Genomic DNA, 26,844 nt, shown 5'->3' with positions numbered 1-26,844 from the left:
AAATCAAGAAGACAAATTCATCCGCATTGTGCAGGTATGCTCAAAATTTGTTTTGTGATGGGGGAACAAGGGATGGAATAGGGATATTGAGAGGGAAATTCCAAAATACATTTTTAGCATGTCGCCTTTGATTGTGTCAGGTGATGAGGAAGGAAGCATGTTTTGTTTGTGCCTCTTGAGTCCTGTTCCAAAGGGTCTGTCAGTGTTTTGGGCTGATAGTGGATCAATGCACCAAGCGCACTCAGTGAGGTGTACCTGCGTAAATATCCTTTTATTATAACACAGTTTGTAACACAGGTAGATGTGATTGTGTGTTTCTTTCAGGCTTTGTATTTTTAGAACCTTGTTAGAGACGGTGTTTTTCCTGCTGCCTTTTCCAGATATCAGGAAATTTTCCCAATGAGGCTGCTGTGAATTTACTTTCAGTTTGAGTAAAAGTTTGTTTCTGTGCTGGGGTGGTTGGGTGGTAGAGAGAGTTGAGGACGGAGATCGATCCAATGACTTGGAGTAATTTGGGTCACACGACCCATCATCTCCCAAAGCCTGAAATCTTACTTGCTGCATTGAGTCAATCAGTTCAGTCGGAACGCTCGTTAAAATATTGGATTTGTGATCAGGCTAGACATCTTGTCCCTGATTTAAATGACAAATGGTGGCTAAAAGCACCAGATACAATTTAATCAGATCAATACATGACGGCATTCAATGCATAATGAATGGCCTTAAGTGCTTTGTGTTTCTGGAATTGAAGAGTTGCAAAAATGAGCACATGAAGACAATGCCCCCACCCACCCCTAAAAGTGAACATTCTGCCCTATCAACCCCACCCCGTCCCCCCACTTCCTCTTCTCCCCCTACCCCTATCCCCCTCCCCCCCCCTATGTGCAGTGCTCAGGTGAGAATTTTCCTGCAGGACAACGTTCAGGATTTTGATTCTTCGATTAAATATAATTTTATTTTTTAAGTAACTAAAGCTGTCAAAGTAACTTTTACATAAATTACAGGGAGATGATGATGCAGCAAACGAATTGTATTTTATGAATTGCTGTAACATACTAAAGTTTAGAAAACCTTGTTTTGTGCTCCGAAAAGTTTCTCCATTTTGAGACAGCAGTCGAGCGAAAGTATTGTGGATTCCACAAGGTTTGCACCGACGATGCCCATTGCAGATTGTTCATTCCATGAGAAGCTCGAGATATTTCAGCTGTGCTGGTTTGGCCATGAGCCCATGCATGGTTCAGACACACGTTCAGCTGCCCTGGTGGTTTGACAGGAAATCCGGTTTTGTACTTCCCTCCACTGATCGGCAGAGGGTGCACACGATGGGAACGCACATTGCAAAGCTACACGTTTTTCTTTCTCAGAGGAGCAGGATGGCATGGTCGACACTGGTGATTGGTGATTTTAGAAGGTTGACACTGGTGATCGGTGATTTTAGAAGGTGCACACTGGGGATCGGTGATCTTAGAAGGTCGACACTGGTGATCGGTGATTGTAGAAGGTCGACACTGGTGATCGGTGATTTTAGAAGGTCGACACTGGTGATCGGTGATTTTAGAAGGTTGACACTGGTGATCGGTGATTTTAGAAGGTGCACACTGGGGATCGGTGATCTTAGAAGGTCGACACTGGTGATCGGTGATTGTAGAAGGTCGACACTGGTGATCGGTGATTTTAGAAGGTCGACACTGGTGATCGGTGATTTTAGAAGGTCGACACTGGTGATTGGTGATTTTAGAAGGTCGACACTGGTGATTGGTGATTTTAGAAGGTCGACACTGGGGATCGGTGATTTTAAAAGATCGACAGTGATGATCGGTGATTTTAGAAGATCAATAATGGTGATCAGTGATTTTAGAAGGTCGACACTGTGGATCGGTGATTTTAGAAGGTCGACACTGGTGATTGGTGATTTAGAAGGTCTACACTGGTGATCCGTGATTTTAGAAGGTCGACACTGGTGATCGGTGATTTTAGAAGGTCGACACTGGTGATCAGTGATTTTAGAAGGTCAACACTGGTGATCAGTGATTTTAGAAGATCAACACTGGTGATTGGTGATTTTAGAAGGTCGGCATTGGTGATCGGTGATTTTAGAAGGTCGACACTAGGGATCGGTGATTTTAGAAGGTCGATACCAGGGATCAGTGATTTTAGAAGATCGACACTGGTGATTGGTGATTTTAGAAGGTCGACACTAGGGATCGGTGATTTTAGAAGGTCGACTCTGGTGATCGGTGATTTTAGAAGGTCGACACTGGTGATCGGTGATTTTAGAAGGTCGACACTGGTGATCGGTGATTTTAGAAGGTCGACACTGGGGATCAGTGATTTTAGAAGGTCGACACTGGTGATCAGTGATTTTAGAAGGTCAACACTGGTGATCGGTGATTTTAAAAGATCGACACTGGTGATTGGTGATTTTAGAAGGTCGACACTGGTGATTGGTGATTTTAGAAGGTCGACACTGGTGATCGGTGATTTTAGAAGATCGACACTGGTGATCGGTGATTTTAGAAGGTCGACTCTGGTGATCGGTGATTTTAGAAGGTCGACACTGGTGATCGGTGATTTTAGAAGGTCGACACTGGTGATCGGTGATTTTAGAAGGTCGACACTGGTGATCGGTGATTTTAGAAGGTCGACACTGGGGATCAGTGATTTTAGAAGGTCGACACTGGTGATCAGTGATTTTAGAAGGTCAACACTGGTGATCGGTGATTTTAAAAGATCGACACTGGTGATTGGTGATTTTAGAAGGTCGACACTGGTGATTGGTGATTTTAGAAGGTCGATAATGGTGATCGGTGATTTTAGAAGGTCGACACTGGGGATCCTTGATTTTAAAAGATCGACACTGGTGATTGGTGATTTTAGAAGGTCGACACTGGTGATTGGTGATTTTAGAAGGTCGACACTGGTGATCGGTGATTTTAGAAGATCGACACTGGTGATCGATGATTTTAGTAGGTCGACACTGGTGATCGATGATTTTAGAAGGTATACACTGGTTATCGGTGATTTTAGAAGGTCGACACTGGTGATCGGTGATTTTCGAAGGTCGACACTGGTGATTAGTGATTTTAGAAGGTCAACACTGGTGATTGGTGATTTTAGAAGGTCGACACTGGTGATCGATGATTTTAAAAGATCGACACTGGTGATTGATTTTAGAAGGTCGACACTGGTGATTGGTGATTTTAGAAGGTCGACAATGGTGATCAGTGATTTTAGAAGGTCAACACTGGTGATTGGTGATTTTCGAAGGTCGACACTGGTGATTAGTGATTTTAGAAGGTCAACACTGGTGATTGGTGATTTTCGAAGGTCGATAATGGTGATCAGTGATTTTAGAAGGTCAACACTGGTGATTGGTGATTTTCGAAGGTCGACACTGGTGATTGGTGATTTTAGAAGGTCGACAATGGTGATCAGTGATTTTAGAAGGTCGACACTAGTGATCGGTGATTTTCGAAGGTCGACACTGGTGATTAGTGATTTTAGAAGGTCAACACTGGTGATTGGTGATTTTAGAAGGTCGACACTGGGGATCCGTGATTTTAAAAGATCGACACTGGTGATTGGTGATTTTAGAAGGTCGACACTGGTGATTGGTGATTTTAGAAGGTCGACACTGGTGATCGGTGATTTTAGAAGATCGACACTGGTGATCGATGATTTTAGTAGGTCGACACTGGTGATCGATGATTTTAGAAGGTATACACTGGTTATTGGTGATTTTAGAAGGTCGACACTGGTGATCGGTGATTTTCCAAGGTCGACACTGGTGATCGGTGCGTTTAGAAGGTCAACACTGGTGATTAGTGATTTTAGAAGGTCACCACTGGTGATTGGTGATTTTAGAAGGTCGACACTGGTGATCAATGATTTTAGAAGGTCTACACTGGTGATCGGTGATTTTAGAAGGTCGACACTGGTGATCGGTGATTTTAGAAGGTCAACACTGGTGATCGGTGATTTTAGAAGGTCGACACTGTTGATCAATGATTTTTGAAGGTAGACACTGGTGATTGGTGATTTTAGAAGGTCGACACTGGTGATCGGTGATTTTAGAAGGTTGACACTGGTGATCGGTGATTTTCGAAGGTCGACACTGGTGCTCGGTGAGTTTAGAAGGTCGACACTGGTGATTAGTGATTTTAGAAGGTTGACACTGGTGTTCGGTGATTTTAGAAGGTCTACACTGGTGATCCGTGATTTCAGAAGGTTGACACTAGTGATTGGTGATTTTTGAAGGTCAACACTGCTGATCGGTGATTTTAGAAGGTCGACTCTGGTGATCCGTGATTTTAGAAGGTCGACACTGGTGATCAGTGATTTTAGAAGGTCGACACTGGTGATCAGTGATCTTAGAAGGTCAACACTGGTGATTGGTGATTTTTGGTGATTCAGATTATCTTTGTGTTAAGACGTGGTAAAGCAAACACACTAACAACACAGGACACTATACCTGCATGCCGTCGCCTTCACAGCATAAAATGTATGTCGCACACATTGCACACACTACCACGTCTCAGTCCGCTGTACACCCGAACTGGTAACCGATAAACAATGTACCAGTGTGCTGATACCATTCTATATTACCATGAGACCCTTATTTCACAGAGCAAGATAAACACACGTATGAGTAATAAGGCATTTATGCACATTTCTATCGGTTCTTTGAGCTATTTTTCAAAGCACCATTAAGTTTGAAGCGAAATGTGATTAAACCACGCAAATAAAACACAGGCTGTAGAGAGCATGATTTACTGCTTTTTACACAAGGAACTTCAATGCAGGAGGAGGCCATTAGGTCCATCAACCCTGCGCTGGTGTTGCCAACTTCTGGTTGTTCATCCTTGTTCTTTCCCTTTTAATTATGCTGAGCATCAAGCAAGGAAGCAGCACATACCAGTTAAAAAGTGTTGGGAATGACTCGGCCAGGTTTCAAACCACCAGGTTGAATATGGGTGCACACCGGCACACGCATTGTTGACCTTGTGTTGATCACATGTTTGAAGGCAGCATGACCAGTTGACAGTGCAGTTACCATGAGGGTCTTTGATTTGTTTGGAAATTTTGAACCTCGAGTGACCTTTGAGGGAGGGGGTAATCCATCTGCCCCACTTGGTCTGGGTGACACACTTACTTGTTTGTCCTTAAATGCCTCAGGGTGACTTGAGATTGGCACAAAAAGACTGCTTATACAAATTTCCCATAATCCCATAACGTAGTTACAAAAGTGATCATTTGAAATGGATAAAAGGAGATGCCTCTCGTTTGACAACTGTGATAGTGACATTGAACAAGGAAGGAATTGAAAATCTTATGAGACTCGCTGTTTTATCTACAATGTTCGAAGTCCATATGTTGGTGATCGAAAGATGCACCAATACTTGGCATGTCTAAGAGCTTCCTGAATGACATCAGATGAGGAGGATCACTTTGAATGAAAAACATTTCTCACCACATGAAGTGCCACAATGGTGGTGAGAAACACAATGCTGAAAGCCCCCAGGTACGGCACAAAACAATGCGTAAAATAATCAGCAAAGAGAACCGACACAGATTAAGACAAATTCTGAAGTCCTCTCTCTCTCTCTCTCTCTGTCTCTCTCTCTCTCTCTCTCTCTCTCTCTCTCTCTCTCTCTCTCTCTCTCTCTCTCTCTCTCTCTCTCTCTCTCTCTCTCTCTCTCTCTCTCTCTCTCTCTCTCTCTCTGTCTCTGTCTCTGTCTCTCTCTCTGTCTCTGTCTCTGTCTCTGTCTCTGTCTCTGTCTCTCTCTCTCTCTGTCTCTCTGTCTCTCTGTCTCTCTGTCTCTCTGTCTCTCTGTCTCTCTGTCTCTCTGTCTCTCTGTCTCTCTGTCTCTCTGTCTCTCTGTCTCTCTGTCTCTCTGTCTCTCTCTCCTTCCAAGAAACAAAACCAAAGCTATAAACCTACTTGTAGTGTTGGTGTACCGATATAGCTGTTCAATTATAAACGGGCCACAACTGGAGATCGACAATCTAGACATGGAACCAAGGAAACTTCAAACTATTCGCAAGATGTTCGACAAAAACCAATGCATACCGAGGTTATACTTACCGAGACGAGAAGGAGGTGGCGGTTTGATTGAGGCGGCGGTTTCCAAGTGCACAGAACAATCGTGTGTCGGACTGGTGGAGCAGGTGAAAAGATCAACAGACTGTTGGATAGCATTTGTACATGAGCAAGAAAACAACAAAGCAGAAAAGGGATCCTTAATCCATTCAGTAACAAACTTCCAAAGACAGGTGCAAATGATGGACACTACACAGATAAACATAAACAAACACAGCCCCAGTGATTGCAAAGAACAAAAGGAAAATTACAAAAATAAATATCAGCAGAAATACTCTGACAAATGGGAGAATGACAAAAGATCAGGAAGATTTTTTTTAAAGAGCTTGACAGGACAGAGATTGACAAGGAAGGCTGTTTGGAATTGCTAAGAAGAGGGCAAATTAGTTGAGATGGAGAACGAGTCATCATCAATGCCCAAGACCAAGGACACTGCACTCATGCCTTTAGGAAAACGGTGGGATTGAGCCAATTGGACAAATGCAGGTTTTGTGGGGAAGAAAGAGAAAGTACAAGTCACCCCCTTCCAGGATGTAAAAAACTCATGTCAGAACATCTGTACACAGAAAGACGATACTGCGTCTGTGGAGTAATCCACTGGCACATCTGTAAATATTTCAACATCCCAGTCCCAGAACAATCATGGAAACACAAACCAAGTCCGATCCTTGAAAATAAACATGTAATGCTCACACGTGACAAGATGATCTCATCAAGTGTGGACATTAGAAACAAAGCATTGTATCCAAACGTAGTGCTCAAACACAAAAAGGAAACATCAGCATTATTGATCGAGGTTTCAGGTCACAATGGCTTTGGAGTAAATGCTACAGGATTCAGGCAAATGACCAAATACCAGGATCTGAAAAATGAGATCAAGAGGATTTGGAAATTGTAGAAAGCTGAAATTGTACCAGTGATAGTTGGAGCTTCAGGAATGACAAAGAAAACCTTTACTGAGTATTTAAAGAATCATTCCGGGAATATCACTACAAACGAGCTCCAAGTGGAGGCTGTCAGAGGTTCAGTGAAGATTTTGAAAAGATCCCTTGGAACGAGGACATAAGAACAAAGTTTCACAGTTTAGTTCATGAATCATGATCCTTTACAGAAAAGGAGGTGCAGATTTTGAGATCTGGGAGAACTTCCTCCCACCTCCTGAAACCCGAAAATGGACATAACAACCAATGAGAGAGGTTCTGCTTCAAGTCGGGGAGATCGGGGTTCGATTCCCACCCTGGCTGAGTCATACCAAAGACTTTCAAAATGGTAAGTCGTGCCTCCATGCTGGATCCTCAGCATTTCAAGGGCAGGCACAAATAAACCCCTTGAGTTGTAATCTATGGGAAAGAGGAAATTTCTCTTTGATTCACCTGCTGAGCAGTGAAAGAAAGCAACATCACAAATATGGTGTCACGAGTACCCAGAGTGCCCTTTCCCAAATTCAGTGGCTGTGCTTGTCTGAAGTCAAGTCTGGTGCTGTCTCGTGTCATTATCTGCATGTTATTTCAGCCAATTCCACTCGTGAGGCCAAATGCCTAAATTCTGTGTTTGCTTCCAAATATTGCATCACCAAACCCTCGATCTCTGTACTCACCCAACCTAGTCACACTCAACTGCCCCAGACTCTGTTTTTTTTTTCACCTGAGAAGATGGCTAACTTTCTAGAAACCCTCGACTGTGATTCTGTATGTGGACCAGCCGGCATCAGCTCAGGTATCCTACAAACCTGCTCGGCTGCTTTTGCACTTCCTCTTTCTGGTCTTTTCAACCTATAATTTGCCCTAGGTCATCTCAATTTGCGTCTCAATAACTGAAGAGATCAATGTAAAACCTAATAGCAACACATTATATAAACAAAGTGCAAAACGAATCCCTTTAAAGACAGACCTATCAGCTTAATTCCAATCAGCAAGGTCAGGGTATCCATCATCACAGTTGATAAATAATTCCTTTTCTCCAACTACCTCATCTCAGATCACCAATTTGGATTGAGACCAGGTCATTCCACCTTGAACATGCTGCTTCTACTCACCCAACAATGGTGAAGGCCCTCAATGTCAGACATAAAATCAGGGCAATCTCTATGGACATGCAGTGGCCTGCAAAAGATTTCACCCCCGACCAAAAATGCCACATTTTGATGAATTATGTTGAAACAATTTTTCTAAATGAACTTTTTTATTAATAACTGAAGAGATCAACTTAAACACTGTTGTAGTTGAAGGAGGTTACATGTCAGGAATACCTGTAAAAATAACATGTACAAATCAAAATTCACCTGTTGTAAATGTATTCAGCCCGTTAGGTTAGTACCAGGTGGAAGTAACTTTTACACTAATGACTGTCATGAGTCCTTTTGGGTAGATCTGTACCAGCTTTGTATGTTCGGGTGATGGGCTTCGGATCCGAGGATCCTGAGTTCAAATCACCCTTGGCTGTTGAATTAATACCAGGTGGGGTTAACTCAACCTGTCATCCTTCCGAGGTCGGCAAAATGAGTGCCAGCATGCTGGCATACTGTGTCGGAGTGGCGACCCATCCAGGATTGTGTCCAATAGCCAAGGAGACTGCTTCGGCAGCACCAACGCTGTGCATCGATTATGGCCCCAATGGATGGATGGATGTACCAGCTTTGTCCAGTGAGATGGTGAAATATTTACCCATTGTTCACGTGAATATTACTCTGGTTCCGTCAAGTTTAATGGAGATCGTCGATGGACTGCAATCTTCAAGTCCCACCACAAATGTTCTATTGGCTTCAAGACAGGACTTTGACTGGACCACTCAAGAACATTTATTGTCTTATTATTCAGCCACTCCAGTGTGCATTTCGCTTTGTGCTCCAGATCATTGGCCTGATGAAGTGTGAATCTCCAACCCAGTTTCAGATTCACGGCTAACTTAAGCAGGTTTTGTTTAGTTTTTGTCTTGTTTGACCACAGAACTTTTCTCCACATATCTGCAGTATCATTAAGATGCTTTTTCACAAATTTTAGATGTGTCTTTTTCCGACTTGGCTTCTTTCTTGCCACGTGTCCATAGAGGCCAGCTTTGTGAAGGAAACGGGATATTGTTGATTGATGAACACTGACCCCATCTCGGACATGGAGCCTTGCAGATCTTTCAAAGTCAATGTTGGATTTACAGTGACATCATGAATCAGTTTCCTGCTTGTCTGGTTGCGGAGTTTAGATGATCGACCTGATCTGGGTACAGACTGGGTGGTTTGATACATCTTCCACTTCTTAATGATGTATTTCACTATACTCGAAGGGATAATGAGTGACTTTGAAATGTTCGTATAACCCTCTCCTGAACGGAGCTTCTCCACCACTTCATGTCTGACTTATTTGGGAAGCTCCTTGATCTTCATGTTTACCTTGTTGGTTGACAAAAGTGAGTTTCACCTTCAAACTCCTTAGATAAGTGGAGGAGATTAATGTTTAATTTAAACCACTGATTACATACAGGTGAAACCTATTACACTTATTTTGTAACCTTTCAAACAAATCATTTACTCCTGAATAGATTTAGGGTTAATTAGGTAAAGGGTTTGAATACTTATACAACTGAGAATCATCTGATTTTCCCTGTTAATCAAACTTATTCACATTTTATCTGTATTTTTTAACTTTATTACTTTGGAGTAGTTTGTGAAGACTCGATATGTTAAGTTTGATTTGAAAACCATGAAACTAAGGCACTCGGTCGAGCGCATACCTCCGGCACACAATGCCTGATCCACGACAACATATCGGGACCAATATATTTTTAAAATATCATGCTATACAGTACTATATCATTTTTGGCCCGATCTCTCAATGGTGAAGAATCACTTAAAAGATTAAATAACTCTCAGATCCAGATCCGGATTTGGATCTTCACCAAAATTAAATGAATTTGTCCTTGGAATACTGTACACCCAACATATCCAACAAGTTTAGTCCGAATCCGTCCACAACTTTTGGAGATGTTATGCTAAATATCATTTTTTGCTCCAAGCTGTTAGCTGAAGAATCACTTTTAAGATGATTCGATCCGGATCCGGATCTGGATCTTCATCAAAATCTAATCAGTTCGGCCTTTTCGCACACTGAACCTGCTCACAAAATTTCATCCAGATACGTCCACAACTTTTTGAGATATCCTGTGCATAAACAGACAAGCAGACAGAAAGGGGTGAAAACATAACCTCCTTCACCTTCGGTGGTGGAGGTAATCAGCTCAGTTGGCATCAAAATGCGAAAACTTTGAAGTGGATGAATAAATGTGCAGGACACTGCGTATCCTGCTTTTGATACAGTCTGGCTTCTCGCCTTGCTTTCCAAACTGTCCACCTATGGCATCCATGACCAACTCCTCTTGGCTTACTGACTTCCTGTACTCTCGTAGCCAATACATGGCTCTCAACGGAATCCTTTCATCACCTCTCCTTGTCAAAGCTGGAGTGACTCAAGTCGATGACCTCTCTGACTCGCTGGAAACCCCTCTTTATCTATTTGCTGATGACCCCACCCTCTGCCGTGACATCATTCATCCTTCAGACAGGTACGCTGCACTCTTTTCCCTCTCTTCAGACCTTGAAAAACAATCACAAGATGGTCAAACACTTGGAATCTGTCTTTTCATCCTGACATCTCTCCCCCCCTATCTCTCTTTCTTTCTTTCTTCCTCTCTCTCTCTCTCTCTCTCTCTCTCTCTCTCTCTCTCTCTCTCTCTCTCTCTCTCTCTCTCTCTCTCTCTCTCTCTCTCTCTCTCTCTCTCTCTCTCTCTCTCTCTCTCTCTCTCTCTCTCTCTTCCCCAACCTCCTTTCCCTCCAAAAAGACTCTCTGGCAATCTCTCCCTTCTACACTCTTTACAAACTATGCGGAGAAGTTGGCCTCCAAAGTCAGTCACCAACTGGGCATCCTCTATCATGCAAAGTCCTTCCTTGCCACCCCACAACTCCTATCCACCTGCAAGACTTTCATCCGTAGCTTGATGGAGTCACCTCTTGGCTGACTCCCATGCATCACATCTTTCTCAGCTTGACGTCGTGGAAACCAAAGCTTACCACATTATTGAAATCTCCTGCAATGAAGCTGAGTCAATGGGTCTCTCACTTTGCCATCACAGATAGGTTGGTGGTCTCTCAGATTTCCACCACCTCCTTTTTGGTCTTGCATGGTCTGCTCTTTCCATGTTTTGCCCCCTCCCCCTCCTCAGGTTTTTGCATGGTGCACGTGGTCCAACATCAACCCCCTTCTGGTGAAACTCCCAAAATCCAGGATCGCTGTTCACCTCCACTCATTCATTCCAATTCAATTCCCTGCATGCGGAACCAATTTTACACACTCTCTTCAATCTCATTCTTCCTTCCACATCTTCAAGACACATGTTCACCACCATCTCAGATCATCTCCAATCCAAACCCATGATCTTTTCTACCCCCGTCAAACCACCACCCCCACCCCCCCCCCCATCCATCCAGTCCACCCTGTGAATCCTCTCTACATTTCATTTCCCCCCACATCCCTTATTTGTCCAAGTCTCACTCCATTTTGACCATCAAACCTGTTGTTGTGTTTTCCCCTTCTCTTTCTGCTGTTCCTTTTGTTCTGTTACATCCTGATCCATTCTTTGTTCTCGCTCTTCCACGAGCCTTGACTATGTATACAAAAAGGAGGCACATGCAATCTTGTGATCATCGAGAACTTCTATTTCAAAAGTTGCAATGGAGGTTACAATCTACTTTAAAAGTTATAATCTCCAGCAATATTGTCGTTTTACAGCAAGTTGATGGTTTGGTGTATCATGGATGGGTTTTACTCCGTGTCACACACACAGTGGATTGATTTTCCTGACATCATCACAGCTGTGTGTGCGTTGAGCATTATTTGAAACTGTTAAGAGAACACGGTTTGGAAGTCAAACATCTCCTATTACATGTGTCTGACATACTGTATCGGGTGTTTTTCTCTCTCTCTCTCTCTCTCTCTCTCTCTCTCTCTCTCTCTCTCTCTCTCTCTCTCTCTCTCTCTCTCTCTCTCTCTCTCTCTCTCTACCTGTACCTCTACCTGTACCTCTACCTCTACCTGTACCTCTACCTGTACCTGTACCTCTACCTGTACCTCTACCTCTACCTGTACCTGTACCTCTACCTGTACCTGTACCTCTACCTGTACCTCTACCTCTACCTCTACCTCTACCTCTACCTCTCTCTCGACCTCTACCTCTCTCTCGACCTCTCTCTCGACCTCGACCTCTCTCTCTCTCTCTCTACCTCTCTCTCTCTCTCTACCTCTCTCTCTCTCTCTACCTCTCTCTCTCTCTCTCTACCTCTCTCTAACTCTCTCTCTCTCTACCTCTCTCTCTCTCTCTACCTCTCTCTCTACCTCTCTCTCTCTCTCTACCTCTCTCTCTCTCTCTACCTCTCTCTCTCTCTCTACCTCTCTCTACCTCTACCTCTCTCTCACACACACTCTCTCACACACACTCTCTCACACTCTCTCACACTCTCTCACACACACTCTCTCACACTCTCTCACACTCTCTCACACTCTCTCACACTCTCTCACACTCTCTCACACTCTCTCACACTCTCTCACACTCTCTCACACTCACACTCACACTCACACTCACTCACTCACTCACTCACACACTCACTCACACTCTCTCACACTCTCTCACACTCTCTCACACACACACCAGTACATTGGTACTCACTTTGCCGACCTCGGAAGGATGACAGGCTGAGTCAACCTCCTGGTGTATTTTAATTCAGCAGCCAACGGGGCTTGAACTCAGGACCCTAGGATCCCAAGCCGCCACCCGAACCACAAAGCCAACACCAGGCTTGGGGGAAATAGCTAATGCTGCTGATGTTTTTTGAAAACGTGTATGTCCGTAGATGGTACCGATATGTGATAGCTTTTTTAGATCAGCAGCTTAAGGGTAGCTATACCAGCATGTTTTCTGAAGGCCTCCACTATCCTTTTTCTAAACCCACGTTCCTTTAACCAGACTTTGTGGTGAAATGGTTTCAAGAGCATCCGGTGTGAATCTGGGAGGTTGGTGGTTGAAACCACTGCTGAGTCATACCAAAAACTTTAATAATGGTACTTGCTGCTTCCTTGCTTGACAATCAGCACTAAAAAGGATAGAGAACAGACAAACAACATGAGGAAGGCAACGGGAAACCAGCCGGTATAACCTTGCCAATAAACTGCTTCGGCGGCACCGATGCTCTGTACATAGTACTGTACATCAAAATCAATGGTTGGATCGTGAGCAGTTTCAAGATTTGGAAGAAATTTTGGCATAAATTTTAACTTTCTAATGTTTCAACTTTTATTCGTCGGATCAATGATTGTCAAACTGGCTCGACTTGCTCGAACGGTCGGTGTACGTGCATGAAATTCACTTGAGCAAAATCGATGGCGAGTTTCAAAATGGTTCCAAAATGCCATTATAATCTGTTTTCGAGTTCGAATGCTCATACGTATATTCTGCAGGCCCAGTGTTCACCAAATACATGAGAATCGCACAGAGAGACAGAATAGTTGTAAGGCATTGAAGGTTGTTGTTCGTCTTTCGGCTGCTCCCGTTAGGGGTCGCCACAGCGGATCATCCGTTATGATCCGCATACTGATTTTGGCATAGGTTTTACGCCGGATGCCCTTCCTGACGCAACCCTGGTCACCTCTGACGACACAGGGATAAGGATTGGGTTTCACCATGATTCCAGGCTGCCCTACGCCCTCTCATAGAGTGGCCCAGCGCAGAGCACCCGTCCTCAAGCGATCCTCCAACCCAAGCCTCCGAGTAGCCGGATTACAGGCGCACGCCACTACACCCGGTATAGTTGTAAGGCATTGAAGGTACAGAATAACAAGTGCATCAGAACCGCATGTAATTATATCAATAAAGCAACCCTTGGCACTGTTCTGAAAATCTCCACATCGCAACAATTCTCCAACACTTTGAGACATTTCCCAAACATCCGTGGAATTGTGGCTAATGGAGATCTATTTCAGCTAGATCAACCCAGCGGTTTGGTTGGAGAAGTCAAAATAGGAGATGGACGGATGGACGGATGGTACGTGACGACGATACCTTATGTGGAATAAATTCCAGATAAGCTAAACACATGGCTGCAGATCACACAATCCATTATTGGAGGAAGGTCCAGTGCAGCCCATTCTTAACAACTGGGAAGAAATCGGCGAGCTAAGGTGAACATATGACGAGGCCAACGTGAGCCTTCTGCTTCACCCTGCAACTGCAGCAAAGAATGGGTACAAATCATTAGTTCTTACTGCTGAGGATACAGACATCTTTGTGCTTGCCCTTAGATTCAGCTATGCCATTCCATGTCCTCTCCATCAAAACGTAGGGACACAGATTCCATCAAAAATACGTTGATCTCAATAAGATAGCAAGCAATCTGGGTAGTGATGTGTGCAGTGCTTTGATTGGTCTGCACATGTTCACTGGATGCGATTCACCCATTGCCTTCACCAGAAAAGGAAAAATTGGAGCACTGAGTCTCACAAAGAAGAGGTATGCATACATACCAACAGTGCTTCAGTAAGCTCGGGCAGTCGTGGGAGATTTCACCTGAACTTCTTCGTGAATTTGAAGCCTTCACATGGCATATGTATGGCTCTTAGGGAGCATCATGTGATGTCAATGAATGTCTACACCAGCTCCTCTGTGCCAAAACAGGAGACGTTGATTCCATGCAACTGCCCCCATGTATGAGTTGTTTGCTTCTAGATACCCAGCATACAAACTCTCAAGCTGACATCTGGTGACTCTCCCTTGGATGTGAACCTGAAGTTCCCAGGCCCACAGATTGTGGCTGTATCGTCGGTGATGAAAGGTATCTGGAGATCCAGCAGTTGACTGGAGCACGAATGCCTTCAGAAGTCTCATTGCTCATAAAATGTAACTGTACCTGTTTGTTAGTGTGATATCAAAATATAACCATGCCTTGCCAATGGTCTGAATTTTTCCTAGATGTGTCGGTTGCAAAGCTGCACCAACCAGATGGTAGATGTGGAGGATGAGGATATGCAATCCGATCGAGAGGATGGTGATGATAATGACAATTATATGCCTGTTATTGGCTTAATGGTTCGGGTGGTGGACTTGGGATTCTAGGGTCCTGAGTTCAAATCCTGCTTGGCTATTGAATTAATATGCCTGGTGTTGGCTTAACGGTTCGGGTGGTGGACTTGGGATTCTAGGGTCCTGAGTTCAAATCCTGCTTGGCTATTGAATTAATATGCCTGGTGTTGGCTTAATGGTTCGGGTGGTGGGCTTGGGATCCTAGGGTCCTGAGTTCAAATCCCGCTCAGCTGTTGAATTAATACCAGGTGGGGTTAACTCAGCCTGTCATCCTTCCAAGCTTGGCAAAATGAGTGCCAGCATGTTGGTATACTGTGTCAGAGTAGTGACCCATCCAGGATAGTGCCCAATAGCCAAGCAGACCTCTTAAGCAGCACCAACGCTCTGCACAGAGTATGGTCCCAATCTCCTTTCTATTGAATTAATACCAGGTGGGGTTGACTCAGTCTGTCATCCTTCTGAGGTGAGCAAAATGAGTAACAGCTTGCTGGGGTGATTGAGCCATTCAGGTATCCTGTGTTGGAGTGGTGACCCGTCCAGGATTGTGCCTGATAGCCCAGGAGACTGCTTTGGCAGCACTGATGCTCTGTACAGAGTGTGGTCATGATGATGACTGATGATGACTGATGATGGTATGTGAACTAAGCAGCAAGCTGTCGTGTCTGATATGTTTGTCATTTCTTTGCACAGTGAACTGACATCAGTTTTTTACATGAGTGGCTGGCATTTCAATTCGGCCATGCGACTGTCTTGTTAGTTACAGCTATATTTTTTGTTGTCAAAGACAGAACATGGATCGACCAGATATAGCTTTAATTATTAGGTTACCTTGGAGATCACCATAGATGGTGGAAATGTATCTACGCTTGAATTTAATGGGACGTATTCTCACCGACATAGCTAAAGATGGAAACATTAACGGATGTGTTGAACAATCTTTATGTTCCCCTTTTACAAGAAAATACCCCCATGGAGATTTTGTTTTCGTTTTTGTCTAATGTTTGTGAATTTTTCTGTGACTTCATTGCATAACGAGGCTGTGTTTGTGCTTTCGAATACCACATAACCCAACCATATAGTGTGGAAAATGTCAGCTCTATAGCTCGAGAAATAATGAAAATTTCCCTGGGACCAGGCCAGACCCCAAAGTTGAGTTGCCTGGCAAGAATAAGGGTAGTGTTCAGAAAATGTGCTCCAACTATGGTTAAAAAAAAGTAAAAGAAAGAAAGACGTGCCAAGGTTATCACATATGGCTCTGATCTATAGACGAACAGTGTAACCCTTTCAAATGATGTTGGCCAAATTTCCCATCCCATACGGTGCCAGAAGAAAAAAAAACTTTTTAAACAGGTCAAAAAGTTGACCAGAAATGCCTTACCAGGTTGTAACGTCACTCTGACATCACCAAAGCATCCAACGGGCATTTTTTTAGCTTCCTACGAAAGAAGACTACCCAAACAAGTAGCGTCCAAAGTTTCAGCTCTCCAGCCCCGAAATAACGGAAATCTCCCAAGAACCCTACCCCACCTTCCAAAATTAGCCTCGCAAGAGGAGGAGAGAGAGGAACGGTTCAGAAAGGGTGCTATTTCTACCCATAAGCTACCATTCTGCAAAGGTTATCACATATCGATAGCTTCTACGGACACGTACCAAGCTGTCAGAAAATAGAACTAGAGCGAAGTCCATGGCACGCCATTGCAAATCTCCACGCTTCCCATCAACGGCCAAGTTGAAAGATGGCAAAAGGTTCCACCATGAATGACCGAAAATCAAATTTTGAGTTTAAAATTTGGAGTCCTCACCCCTGGGGCGTGAACCTGAGGTTAAATGCAAAAAAAAAAATTGTCACATATTCCATGCGTCTCCCAATGTTGATTGCATATACAAAGTGTCATTTTAAAATGTGTTCGTAATTACTTTCTTTTTTCTTTTTTTGTGTTTGACCTCTTGACCCCACCCCAGATGGTGGTGCCAAAATGATACTGCTCTTGCACTTTCATGCCATGTGGTGATCACAACTACCAAGTTTGGTATATTTCTACCCAACCGTTTAGGACGAGATAGCACGAGAGATAGATGGAGCAGATTACAATATCCCCCCCCTCCCGTTCGTTGTCCTTTCAAACAGCATGTGGATATCAGAATTTGCCCCCTCAGGTGACATTTGGAGTCCTGGCTCATGTTCAATCCAAATTCCTGCCTTAAAGTGCAGTGGCACAACACACCTCAAAGCCTCGTGTTGGCTTGACTGTTAAAGTAGCTGGCTTAAGATCTTAGGGACTTGACCATTGAATTAATACCAGGTGGGGTTGACTCAGCCTGTCATCCTTCCAACTTCGGCAAAATGAGTTCCAGCTTACTGGCAACGGAGAGCACTGACTGCATCAGCGGCACAATCACACCCCCAAGAAATGACGCAACCAGCAGCCACAGACTGCACACGATAGCTACAACCTACCTCGGTGGTGATGCAACCATTGCGCCAAATTTACATTTGAATCCTGGTCGGTATGCATTTGCATGACACTGCCTCTTACATTTGTAACAGTCCTGTGTAAAGTGGGCCAAACACATGCTCCTCTTTGGGGTGTCGCATATCCCCTTGAATTCTCCACATTGTGACCACTGTTGATGAAGCATTTCCTCGTGTTTTGGGAGAGGGTGGCCGAGAATCCTCTTACCTCGGTGCTCGGGGTGCTTTCCAGTGATTGTCACACCCAAATGCACTACTTGATTAGTTGTGACCTCACTTTTTTATCAAATTTGTTGTGCAGTATTCTCAGCACATCTGTAAGCACGAGAGTGTCGTCGCGATCTCAGGGGAGATTGGTCTCACCGTACAAGTAAAGAATGTAGCCCCCAGAAATAAAAGGTGATGGTACTCCACATGAACTTGGCAAATTGTCCCGTGAGTGTACGTGCACAGCAACTTAATGGTAACATCATACCCTGCAACTACCCACTTAAACGTATGAAGTTCGGAAAACTTTCCTACCTGTAACCATTTCAGCAGTCATTTTGACTGTTACATCTTTATTTTAAAGTTATTCATATTTGTATAATATGATAATAATAATAATAATAATAATAAGAATAATAATTAATATTTAAAGTCATGAAACAACAACTTTGTACTTTTCAAACGCAGGAATCAAGAGGAATTTTTAAAATATTGAAAACATTCAAAATGATTGTTTCGGCCTTCGTAGTGTTGGTCGGTCATTCGGTCATCCTCGTATTGAATCGATGTGAAGCTGAATCCTGAATTGATCCTTTAAAGGCATTTTCCGTTTGAACAACTCGATCGCCATGCAGGATGTTGAGAGGGCTCGAGTGTGTGATTAGTCGAGAGATGTTGTGTTGTTTTGAATGCAATTATTTAATTTGAAAGGCCACCCCTTACAACAGCACCACGCACTGCGGTGGTGATCACCTGCACATTAATTGGCCGATATTGTTTCATTCTTCATAATTACCTCCGTCATCGAAAGTGGACGGTGGTTATATGTTTTCACCACTATCTGTTGGGTGGTCGCTAGACTACCCTTATTCTCAGGTTTTCCGTCTGTCTGTTTGTTTGTATGTAATGGACAGCTTTGGAGGCCAGAGGAGTCAACCGATTTTGATGAAACTTGACTGGTAGGTTCATACCAGGATCTAGTTGTATGCTTTTGAGCAACGTTGCTATGGACGCCACCGTTGCTGACCAACGGGACTTTGAAATTTTTGAAAAAATCCGGAAAAAAAATCGAAAATCAAAAATCGGCTTCCGTGCTTTTATGCGCACTATAATCAACGTCTTTGTCAAAAAAATTCAGCCCGATCCGTCAAAAACTGTATGACAAGTATGCAATTGTATAGCGACCACCCATGTCGCCTACCGGCTTGTTTGTCTGTCTTTCTATGTTCGTCTGTCAACAGGATATCTCAAAAAGTTATGGACGGATTCGGACGAAATTGGATGAGTTGGTTAGGTGACAAGAACAAGCCAATTAGACTTTTGTTAAAGTCTGGGTGCAGATCCGGCCTATGGGTGGGATATCAAACGTAAACCGTTCAGCATGGTTTTGTAATATAATTGAGGTTATTGTCCAAAATGCCATTTGTTTCAAAAAGCGAGAATTCAAAATTGTGCTTAAAGTAAGCGATTCCTCGAACCCGAGGAATGACTCGATGGTAGTTTGTTTTACAGCGTCACAGTCGGCCTTCTTCTCCATTTGGCCAAATCGACCATGAGCATTCCTCCGCTGGCTCTCGTTACATCGCCGCAAGTATATTTCTGGATCTGTTGCAAGCAGGTCTCGGTGATGCCGGCATGCCGGACATATACTATTTCTCACTCACGTATTAAACCTCCTTTCTCTAACGTATCGTCATTTGTCTCGATAAAGTAATGGTCAACTTGCTTAAGTGGTGTTGCAAAAGGTAAACTTCAAACTAATCAAATGAACTCCTCAAGGTGAGCTAAACTTTCTAGTCTCTTCCTGTTGTGGATTGTTGAGCTGCAATATGTCTTATTGCTTGGACCGTTATAAAACTTGTCTTTGAAAGTAAATGTTTGGTTTGGGGAATAATGCTGATCAGGCATGGACTGGAGTCCAGTACGGGCTGCTTGGAATGCTCACGTATCAGTTACTCACAAAGAATGGATTTCTAACAATAATATTGAGATGAAACGAGCAAAGTCGTGTTGGCTGCACCGAGGATGTAGTCATGTGACTGTCGAGAAGAAGGAGTTATTAGAAAAGGCTTTGTCAAAGAAACAGACTGACTTCCTTCTTTGGGCGATAACTCGGTTATCATCAGTTAATTCACAACAACTGTGCAATCACAAGCTTTACCCAATAAAATGCAAATTTGAGGAAATGTAACGCAGCCTCGGTGTTCGGAGAGACATCACCAGCTGTTGCAATTTGAATTGCATGGATCCCAAGAGGGAAATACCATCGAGTTATGATTATACATGTTATGACGACAGTTCAGCGCTAAGCCGACGTCAGTTTAGAACAGACTCGAACTGGACTGAACCTGTCCCTCTCAAATTTACACCTTCCATTTGCTGACCCTTGCTTGCACATTTAATGTTGTCGCATTCAAAAAGGTCATTTCCAACCTTGCGTGGGTTGGTAGCTCCCAGCGACCCATGATGGACTTTTTGCGTCCTACCGTGACCGACTGTCCGTTTCCTTGTGAATATCATCTGATTGTCTGCACGTACGTCCACTGTTTTGTTGATTCAGCATTGGATGATCTGTATTTCGTTTTGTGGCTTCCTTGTTTGATCTCACTGTGACAACTATTCTGAGTTTATTTATCGAACACTTATCCTGCTGCAACACGGTACCCACGAGAGGCTGTCTTTGTGTAAATTGTTGCTTTAATTTACATAATAGTAATGCTGATTAAATCAAGACAAAAAAAAATCATTTGTTGAACTGTTTATCAGCTGACTTTGAGTGAATGACCCTCCCTGATGAATGTGGAACTATTGTGGTTTTGTGGTTCAGAGAAGCCGAGCTCATGGATTTTGCGCGATCCTACAACGGGTCACATTAATATGTTTTGTGTCGAGATCACTTTCTGCTCAAGTATTTTGGGTGCACGTTGAAGGCAACTTGTTGAAACAACATTGGGAACATGATTTGTCAGGAGAATTGTTGGGGGTGGAGGGTTGACCCTCACGTATGTATATTGGACGTGCATCTGCAGTGGCTGCGAACAAACACGTCATCTTTTCATTGTGGACATTGGTGAGATTTGGCAGTGTAGGCTGTGAGATTAATTTCATCATCAAGCAACACCATCGAGAAAGTTTTTTTAAAAATCTTTACAAATATCAATTAACCCTTCAACATAAGCTCGGTCAAAGAGGTTGTAAAGTTTTCGTGGGAATCTCTCATTGGCGACAGCCTCAGCAAATGCACATGGACTCACCAAGTCCACTCGGTCCACTGTCCCCGATAATTCTGAAAATAATGGAGAAAATAATTCCACACATTTTGAGTAATTAAATGACATTCATGAATCATAAACATTATAAGAAGCAGAAGAGTATCCTATTGACTTACCTTTTGACGGTAAGTTTTGGTTGGGTTACACAAGGTAAATTAGATGCAGGAGGAGGCCATTCGGCCCATCACGCCTGCGCTACATCAACCCCAGACCAATTTCATCCATTAAAAGTTAAAACAACATAATTTCATCTGGGGATGAGACAATGATTCACACCCAGATATATCCCAAGGGGGTCAAAATAAGAAGGAGAAATATATTTATTTCCATTATTATATAGCCTCGCAGTCATCCATTGAAAAATCAGAGGGGCCAGATGCTTTGAATAAGGTAATTTGAATTGTGAGTCACGATAAAATAATTGAAAGAAATTTAATTGTGAAATTATGACACAGAGAATATCTCATTACAAAACTAGAAGGACACTTGGTGGAAGAGTGCATACCTCTGCCACGTAATATCTGATCCGCGAGAACATATTGGACCCAATACATTTTTGAACAAGAAAAAGAGCGATCGGAGATTGTAGACCCTTGCTTGAACTTCTTTTGAGTGGTGTATTTTTTTTATAGGTTTTAGGATAAATCCAATATGGCTGCCAAATCATGTGACTTATGATATCATATGTGTGAACCTTTTGTTCCTCGTGGACAGGTGGTCATACTTGTAAATTTTCACCTCAATTTGTTCAGCCACTTCAGAGAAGAAGATTTTTGAAGGTTTTTTTTTAACAACATGGCTGCCAAATCACGTGACTGACGTCATGAAAAAAAAATTTCTGTGGACCATTTTATCCCAAGATGATAAAATTTTTCATAATGATCAGATGTGGCGTTCTGCATATGCAATTATGATGTCATAGTTAGGGCATCTCGACGTCATAAAAAATCACACTCGTTCCCCATGAGGAGTACTTGCCGTGTGCCGAGTTTCAATTATTTCCTGAATGCAGTTTTAGAGATACAGAGGTCAAAAGTTTTTCCGTTTTTCCAATATGGCCGCCACACCACGTCGCCTATGAGGTCATAATTATCATTGAAACATTCCACATGAGTAGTTGCACCAATGGTGAAAAAAAAACCAGACAAACAAACAAACAAACAGACAAACGGACCCAAATGCAATACCCTCTCCTCTGGCGAGGGTAATTATCGTGCGACATATGGTTTTTGGCCCTATCTCTCAACGGTGAAGAATCACTTGAAAAATTAAATAACTGTCGTATCCAGATCCTGATTCGGATCTTCACCAAAATCAAATCAATTCGTCCTTGTTACACACCCAACCTGTCCACCAAGGTTCATCCGAATCCGTCCACAACGTTTTGAGATATGTTATATTGTTGCGGGCCGGGCGTTGACGATGAGCACAACCGCTAGATGGAGCCGAAGAGTTGACTCCACCGATCACCCGGAATTTAGATAGTACTTCTTCGGAAAAGTCCAAAAAGTACGGGTCCCTTATCGGACCGTGAAGCGTCAATATTTCTACCCCGTGGTACAGGGTTATTTGCCAATTTTCAAAATACCAAGAGATGCATGTGGTGATTTACCGAGTCTCCACACCCTCGATGGCACCCGTACGGAACAAGATGCTAGCGTACTCGAACCATGTGCGACCCGAGCAGATGGTGACCGAGATCCGTCGGTCCAAATGTCCCCTTATGGTGGCACAACGGCCTTGCTAATTTTCCAACATGCAGCACGCTAAGCCAATGGAGGAAAGGACACGAGCGAGCTGATACATTTCACAAATGGGGATATTTATTAAACAATAGGGAAATGAGGGGAGCACGTAAGGGCAGAGTTATCCGAATATTGATAAGCACGTATGTACAGCAAGGCACTTAATTCATTACTTATGATACTGGCGCCACAAACACACACACGCACACACCCAACATAATCGGACCAAAAGCGGTCTTTATTAAGGCCTCCAGCTCGGATGGAGAGGCGAACTGAAGACCAGAACCTGCCTCGGACCTGTCCACCTCGTGTGGTCTTCGAGCTGATTCGCACTGGGCACCAGCGAGAGGTGAGCCGAATCCAGACACCGGCGAGCCGCAATCAGCTTCCCGAGCTCCAGCAGATCCTTTCGCGCTCCAGAACACGCGCTGGTGAAGATGAGGGGGCGATCCTTCACAATCCGCTCGAGTCGATTCAACCGAAGAACCACTAACCACCTTCCGTGCCCTCCGAACAACCACCAACCAAGAACCAAGAACAAGAACCCAGAAGAGCCCACTTCTGTCTCTCCGTTCCCTTCTTATCTCTCTCAGGCGCAGCTCGCTTCCGGCGTGACTCGTTCGCTGTCGGTGGGGGCTGTCACATCCCATTTCTTGGAGTGCCCAAGCGAGCCGATTCATGTTCATATTAGGGAATGGAATTCAGTTCGCTCATCGTTTGGTGAGGGCTGTCTCATCCCATTTCTTGGAGTGCCCAAGCGAGCCGATTCACGTTCATATTAGGGAATGGAATTCAGTTCGCTCATCGTTTGGTGAGGGCTGTCACATCCCATTTCTTGGAGTGCCCAAGTGAGCCGATTCATGTTCATATTAGGGAATAGAATTCAGTTCGCTCATCGTTTGGTGAGGGCTGTCTCATCCCATTTCTTGGAGTGCCCAAGCGAGCCGATTCACGTTCATATTAGGGAATGGAATTCAGTTCGCGAATGCATTCTGAACACACCCGCATTTCAGCGTGCACGTGGAGAATGCCGGGAGCAGAGGGTTTTCGTTGGTGTGTAGTCATCGTTGGTGTTGTTGTCATTGTTGGTGCTGTAGTTATCATTGGTGTTGTTGTCATCGTTGGTGTTGTTGTTATCGTTGGTGTTGTTGTTATCATTGCTGGTGTAAAATAAAAGAAAACCCTGACTATCAAAGGAACTCACAGCGCATTTACATTTATTCACCCATTAGACTAGGGAAAGGGGAGCTATCTATCCGCATTCACTTATCGAAATAACTGAGCTATAGGACCTGAATGTTGTGTGCTCATGGCTTCCAGATTCGCAACAATATATCGTTTTAGCCCTATCTTTCAATGGAGAAAAATCACTTCAAAAATTATCGGATCCGGATCCAGATCTTCACCAAAATTGAATCAACTCGTCCTTGTCACACACCCAATGTGTCCACCAAGGTTCGGCTGAATCCGTCCGCAACTTTTTGAGATATCGTGCTGTGTATCGTTTTTGGCCCGATCTCTCATTGGCGACGAATCACTTTAAAATTCTAGTCGGCGGATCCGGATCTTCACCAAAATCGAATCACTTCGTCCTTGTCACACACCGATCCTGTCCACAAATTTTCCTCCAGATCCATCGAAAATTTTTGAGATATCCTGTACACAAACAGACAAAGAGAGAGAGAGAGAGAGAGAGAGAGAGAGAGAGAGAGAGAGAGAGAGAGAGAGAGAGAGAGAGAGAGAGAGAGAGAGAGAGAGAGAGAGAGAGAGAGAGAGAGAGAGAGAGAGAGAGAGAGAGAGAGAGAGAGAGAGAGAGAGAGAGAGAGAGAGAGAGAGAGAGAGAGAGAGAGAGAGAGAGAGAGAGAGAGAGAGAGAGAGAGAGAGAGAGAGAGAGAGAGAGAGAGAGAGAGAGAGAGAGAGAAAGAGAAAGAAACATAACCACCTTCACCTTTGGTGGCGGAGGGGATTAACATGTTCTGTTTTTCGTTGAAACCATATATAATACATACCTGCATAAATTTTTTGGTTTACGATAGATGACCAGAGATAATGGTGATGAAATGTAGTGCGTTTGCAATTCGAAGTGCTCCCCATATTGTTTGACTTGCCTTATGGGGTAATCTTCAGGACAGCCTTGAAGATGATGGTTTGAGTGAATGTTCCCATCTTTGTTGTGCCTTGCTGTGGAGACTTGTCGATTTGGATTGTGATGGACTGGAGAGAGTGTGCTCTTGACAATAGCTGCACCCCTAACCGCTGATGCAACCAGCAGTCAAAAAGGCTGTACATGATGGGAACCAATGACGACTGTGACACAAAATTAAAATGTTGTGTTGTGTAGTGAGCGGGGCCTCGGGTCCATCGAGATGGGTGGTGGGGGTTGACAGGCAGTGGGGAGGAAGTTTATTTTGAATCACTGTGCACTTTCTGCGTATTATTATATCGATAAAATAAAATAAAAAGTGTTCTTTGGGGTTCTTCTTCTTCTTCTTCTTCTTCTTCTTCTTCTTTAAAATGCAGTACATGGCTATTAGTATCATCATGGGCTGAGGGCGCGGCTGTGCCACTGATGTAGCACCATTTGTAGGTTTGGGCAGGAATTTGTAATTTGCTCACCATGCTGACGATAGCTGGCCTACTCTTCGCTATGGACACCAAGGGGTCTTTAACGTGCGCCAACTAATACTGGCAGACATGACACCCATTTGACGTCTATTCACGGGACCGCACACACACCGATGCCTCATCCTACCTGCGAGACACCAGGATGAGAGTTTGTAGCTGGGTCAGGATTCAAACCCAGGCAAGACAGCTCAGATGTGAGTGTGCATACCAGCCCCAGTTTTGGTGGGGTGATAGCTATTTTGGCCTACGTCACGTGTGCCTGCAATTTGAGACATGCTCATACTGTATATCGGCAGTCCCTTGGTATCCAAGATTTACTTTTCTGATGTTTAGCGATTGATCCGGATGTGAATTATTGTCGCTGGTGGACCTCGTTATGACCTGTTGAAAAGTGATTTCAAGCTTGCCCAAACGAAGCCCTACGGTCGATGGAAGCGAAACCACTACACAAATCAAAGATGGCTACAGCAGTCAGCAAACGTTACACAATGGTCGAACTATGGAGAGTTGGCCTTGTGACAAAGCAAGTTAGACAGGTTCACGCTGTTTTATCTGTTTCGACTCAGCAAAGGATCTTCGGAATGTCTGCCGAGAATTATCTTCGTGTCATTAATGCTCCTGGTTTTCCATCTTCGTATAACGCACACTTACAAGGTGAACTTGATTGGTTCATGAGATTGAGTTTATATAAGACCCACCTACATCGCTCCCTCTTTTCCACTCTTCTTTTATTCTCTCTTTTAATGCCTTTCTCAACCATATATCTTTGGGTTTTTTTATTTTTCAACTATATGATGGTTGCTTTTCATCACTTCGCATATCTTGTTTCTTATTTGTCACTTTCCCATTCCCCTTCAGTCCAAACTTAACATATAGAGTCTTCACAAACTACTCCAAAGTGATGAAGTTAAAAAAATGCAGATAAAATGTGAATAAGTTTGATTAACAGAGAAAATCAGATGATTCTCATTGATATAAGTATTCAAACCCTTTACCTAATTAACCCTAAAATTCTTCAGGAGCAAATTATTTGTTTGAAATGTTAAAAAAAAAAGTTTAATAGGTTTCACCTGTATGTAATCAGTGGTTTAAATTAAAAATTGATCTCCTCCACTTATCTAAGGAGTTTTAAGGTGAAACACTTGGTCAACCAACAATGAAGACATGAAGTCTTCAGACGTAAACGTGAATAGACGTAAACATGAAGATCGAGGAACTTTCCGAAGAAGTTAGACATAAAGTGGTGGAGAAGTTTAGGAGAGGGTTATGAAAAGATTTTGAAGTCACTCATTATCGCTTTCAGTTTGG

The 26,844-nt window shown here is 43.5% G+C and overlaps 1 protein-coding gene across 3 annotated transcripts in view; it reads left to right on the top strand.

The window, feature by feature from the left end:
- The window catches only part of LOC147014913 (FYVE, RhoGEF and PH domain-containing protein 1-like), a 184,342-nt gene that overhangs the window by 44,612 nt on the left and 112,886 nt on the right, over nucleotides 1-26,844 (top strand). Inside the window, exon 1 of one of the 3 annotated variants that reach the window (XM_085853373.1) lies at nucleotides 19,655-19,673. The exons of the other annotated variants lie outside the window; for them this stretch is intronic. The gene's annotated coding sequence lies outside the window, so the exon portion shown is untranslated. Of the gene's footprint in view, nucleotides 1-19,654; nucleotides 19,674-26,844 lie in introns of those variants that run through there. 3 annotated transcript variants of the gene reach the window in all.

Source organism: Eptatretus burgeri, chromosome 13, assembly GCF_056783735.1.
Source record: "Eptatretus burgeri isolate ZD-2024b chromosome 13, Ebu_testis_v1, whole genome shotgun sequence".
NCBI classification, from domain to species: domain Eukaryota; kingdom Metazoa; phylum Chordata; class Myxini; order Myxiniformes; family Myxinidae; genus Eptatretus; species Eptatretus burgeri.
The sequence above is the reverse complement of the archived record's forward strand: the minus strand, read 5'-3'. Positions and strand labels throughout refer to the sequence as shown.